Source organism: Oratosquilla oratoria, chromosome 17, assembly GCF_046742065.1.
Source record: "Oratosquilla oratoria isolate Oo_2021 chromosome 17, ASM4674206v1, whole genome shotgun sequence".
In the NCBI taxonomy this organism is placed as follows: Eukaryota; Metazoa; Arthropoda; class Malacostraca; order Stomatopoda; family Squillidae; genus Oratosquilla; species Oratosquilla oratoria.
Genome location: NC_134793.1, coordinates 31,136,194 through 31,141,193, shown reverse-complemented (window position 1 = coordinate 31,141,193; position 5,000 = coordinate 31,136,194). Strand labels below are relative to the sequence as shown.

The following is a 5,000-nucleotide window of genomic DNA, read 5'->3' as shown; positions in this document are numbered from 1 at the left end:
GAGAGAGAGAGAGAGAGAGAGAGAGAGAGAGAGAGAGAGAGAGAGAGAGAGAGAGAGAGAGGAGGGGGAGAGAAAGAGAGAGAGAGAGAGAGAGAGAGAGAGAGAAAGGGAGGAGGGGAGAGAGAGAAAGAGAGAGAGAGGGTGGAGAAGGGAGAGAGAGAGAGAGAGAGAGAGAGAGAGAGAGAGAGAGAGAGAGAGAGAGAGAGAGAGAGAGAGAGAGAGAGAGGGGGGGGTAGGTTACAGTAGGTGACAGAGGATGTACGTAAAAATGGTGTTGGATAGAGGGTGCATATGTAGATACACACACATACACGCGCGCACATACACACACACACACACACACACACACACACACACACACACACACACACACACACATACACGCACACATCTGTTAAACCTGTTGAACATTGTTCTGGGCAGCATGTGCTGTCTGTGGCCACGCTGATGTGCCGCCACTAGTAATTCCCGTCTGCCCGTTTTTGTACCTGTTGGTCAATGATACTATTACTGGTGGCGCGGATATGGCAGTGGGGCAGATGGAGTTGATCGGGGATTGTCCACAGGAATTTGTCCAGTTGGGTCTTGAACTGATCCGGGTTGAGGTTGATGTGGTAAGGTGTTGAAAAGTTGCCACCCTCTAATTGCAAACGCATTTTGTTTTATTCTTTTTTATTTTTTATTTTTTTTCACTCTGGTGGACCCTCTGGGTTCTTTCCTGTGTTAAAAGCTGCTCAGTAGCATCCAGCTGATACTATAGGTTCCATATGGGGCGCCCCTATGGACCAGAGCCACACATCATTTTGTGTGTGATAGAAGAAATCTGTTCATAGAAAAATTATGATACTTTATTACAATGCGACTGTCCCTCCATTATGCTGTCCCCCGACTCTCAATACTGCCCTGTACTACTTCTCTGAATTTTCATTTCCTTTTTTCTTCGAACCCTGTGGTGGGGGAAAAGAATACTGCCACCGAGTGTTCCCACTTGAGTCGTAAAAGGCGATAAAAATGTAACAGGGATAGGACTAGGAATCCTACTCTCTTTAGCCCCCAAAGTGGACATTCCTTGAACATTTTCAAGCAGAACCCTAAGTTTTGGGTCTTCTAATATGCGTGGATGTGGTACAAATGTGAGTAAAAGGGATGAGATAGGCAATATGTTTGTGAGAAGAAAGATGGATGGGTTGGCACTGAGTGAAACTAAGTTGAAAGGAAGGGGCGAGTTTGAGTTTGGAAGTGTACTTGGGAGGGTCTCAGGGGTAAAGACAGGGACGAGGGAGGGGAGGGAAGGTGTGGTTACACTAGTAAGTGAAGAGATAGGTAAACGTGTGGTGAAGTGGAAGGTGGTTTCTTTAAGGTTAATGTGGATGAAGGTGAAACTGGGAAGGGAGATGTGTGGGTTTTTTTTTAAGTGCATATGGGCCAGGTAGTGAGAAGAGTGTAGAGTAAAGGGAGGCTTTTTGGGTACATTTAAATGAGTGCATACAGGGTTTAGGGAGAAATGTCAATGTAGTGGTATTGGGAGATCTTAATGTTAGGTTAGGAAATAAACCAATAGACGGAGTGGTTGGGAAGTGTGGAGTTCCAGAAAAAATCGTAGTGGAGAGTTGATGGTGGAGATATGTCTAGAAAGGGAGTTGATGAAAGCAAATACAGAGTTTCGGAAGAAAGTAAAGCATAAGTACACATGGGAGAGGGTGGTGGATGGGAGGGTGGTAGATAGGGTTTTAATGGACTATATAGTGGTAACCAGGAGAAGAGTAGAAAGAGTATGGAAGGGGTTACTACGCTGGATAGAGTAAGAAACGAGGAGGTGAGGAGGAGAACAGGGGTGGAAAGGGAGTTAGGAGATAGGGTTGATGAAAAACTATTGAGATTGTTTGGACACATGGAAAGAATGTGTGAAGAAAGATCAGTAAAAGAGGTGTGGAAGGCAGAGATGGAAGGAGTGAACATGAAGGGGCGACCAAGGATGAGGTGGATGGATGGGGTAAAAGGGGCATTGGGAAAGAGGGGAATGTCGGTTGAGGAAGGAAGGGAGAAGACAGAAGATAGAGGTGAGTGGAGAATGGTTTGTGTATAGATTATGTCGAGATGCATGGAAGGGAGTGGGTGGGGGATGGGGAGAGGAAGTATGTTTGAATGATAATTTTGACGTAGCCCGTAGGAATTCCTCCCCGTCTTCTCTTTTTCTGCATGAGGGGATGGAGAGGGGGGTTGCCGAATAAATGAAGCGGCCTTGCTGTGGATGTGCTGTGTCTTACTACATTGCCTCTGACCCAGAGCATTGGCCGAGATGCAGGAATTCAGGAGGAGCCAAGATAAGAGGGAGGGAGGGGATGAATGGGAGTGGAGTACGTGGGGATGGAATGGGTGAGAGTGGATTTTATGCCATATATATATATATATATATATATATATATATATATATATATATATATATATGTATACATATATATATATGTATATATATATATATATACATGTATATATATATACATATATATGTGTATGTATGTGTATATATATATAATATGTATTATATATATATGTATATATACTATGTATATATATATATATATATGTATATATATTATATATATTATGTATATATATATATATATGTGTGTGTGTGTGTGTGTGCGTGTGTGTGTGTGTGTGTGTGTGTGTGTGTGTGTGTGTGTGTGTGTGTGTGTGTGTGTGTGTACATATTTATATGTATGTATGTTTGTATCTATGTGCATATGAATAGCGTAGTCAAGAGCATATGTGAATCACAGACATCAGAAACGGACTCCCAGATGTACATAAGAGTTGCTATGACTAATTCATTGTAATCCACATCCGTGTGGTTTGTGCCCAAGCCCTCGGCCCTCCGCCTTCCTTTCTTCGACCCACCTTAGGTCAAATGTTCCTTTATTTATTTATTTTTCATTGCGCACCACCCCTTCACCTAATCTCGCAAGGCTCGCCGCTCTCCCCTCCTTACTCCCCTCCCCACCCTCTCGCCTTCCCCGCAGGCATCAACAAAGCAAAGGCGGGGAGAGACTCGTAATGATAATCAAACAATAGAGGGCATTGCTTCAAGGGTGATTATAACTAAAAGAGCCAATTTATGCTGAGTTACTTCTTGCAGCACAAATCCTGGATAGGAAAAACTCCTTCATATGCAGAACTTTCTTTGTGAGCCCGTATGACCAATTCCTTCCTTCCTTAAACGATAACAACAACAACGACGTACTTATCACAATTATTGCAAAAGATTCCTTTTGGTGAAATTACGGACGATCGGGGAACCCGCATCTTGGTCCCTTACTCATAGGATCTCTACCTCCTCACAGGCTCTTAATCTCCTCACAGGCTCATAATCTCCTCCTCACAGGCTCTCGATCCCCTCATAGGCCCTTGATCTCGCGCTTATGGGTCATCAGGGATTTTGGTGCTAATCCCCTCGCTGTCGAGAAGATGCCGCGAAATGGGGTAAGATTACCGGGGCACCCACAATCAATTGGAGCAAAACTGACTCTTCCCGGGCTCGATGACGTTAAGCCTTTTTCTCTGGTCCGCCATTTACAGCAGCAAAGCTTTTGTCCCCACCAAGCAGATCATATATACAGTATATATATACATATATATATATATATATACGTATATAATATATATATATATATATATATATATATATATATATATATATGTGTGTGTGTGTGTGTGTGTGTGTGTGTGTGTGTGTGTGTGTGTGTGTGTGTGTGTGTGTGTGTGTGTGTGTGTGTGTGTGTGTGTGTGTGTGTGTGTGTGTGTGTGTGTGTGTGTGTGTGCACGTGTGCGTGTGTGTTGGAAAGGCAGCGTGGCAAATAAGATATCTTGTTTAATTGTATGTATATTTCTAACATAATTAGTTTTTCAAACGATTCGGAGTGCATTATAGTGTAGCACATTTGCAAACCACACTCAGACACGTTCTTGTAGAAATGTAATTTAGTCTCACGTTAGTTCACAACCCACTGCAGCCCTAGATGAACACCTTAACTCTGTTTGATCCTCTCTATCTCTCTTTCCTGTCTGTCCTATGATTAAGTAGACTCATTAGGTTATCCATTTCTATATGTTTTTCTATTCTTTCTACTTCCTAACTGACTTTGTACCCTCTCCTTTGTCACCAATGACTCCAATATAATATGATCTATGATACTTCATTTCTGATTAGTTTATCTGACATTTGTTATACTTTACAATTAATTCTATTCTGACTTCTGATTTTGGGATTCTGAGTTCTGCGTCTTCCTTATACATCTCTTAGCATGGATTATCGTCGTGTCAAGTTATTACCCTAATATGTCATCAGTCCCGATATGACTTGTTTCTTCACACATTTCTTATCTCTGGGACTCGTGTTTCTGAATGTAGGCTACTCTATATTATTCTACAATATAATACAATGTAATACAATACATACATATATATATATATATATATATATATATATATATATATACATATATACATACCTATATGGAAAGTACTTCAGACAAATGTTTTGGATGATGGAGAACATAAATACAGGGGAAGGCTCGGAACCCTAAACACTCTAACGTTTCGTTCGCGCAGAACTTCATCAGAGAGTGTACGGAAAACTGTAATTGAAGTTTCTGTACTAAACTTAATTATCTTGTCGAACACTTGGGAAAGGTCGTTTTTCTGGCGTGTTCTAGCATTTAAATAATAGTTTGTTTAGCATCGAGGAGGGTTTATCAATTTAGCTAAACAAACTAGTATTTCAATTCTAGAACACGCCAGAAAAATGACCTTTCCCAAGTATCCGACATCATCATCATCATAAAAAAAAAATATATATATATATATATATATATATATATATATATATATATATATATATATACAACCAAGTGCTTTTTCCTAATATAAGAGATGAAGCCAAGTCAAAATGTGCAAACCCACTCCCTCTATTTAACTCCCACTCATTCCACTCCCATCCA

The 5,000-nt window shown here is 41.0% G+C and overlaps 1 protein-coding gene across 2 annotated transcripts in view; it reads right to left on the bottom strand.

The window, feature by feature from the left end:
• The window catches only part of fuss (SKI family transcriptional corepressor fussel), a 270,739-nt gene that overhangs the window by 104,608 nt on the left and 161,131 nt on the right, over nucleotides 1-5,000 (bottom strand). The window lies entirely within an intron of this gene.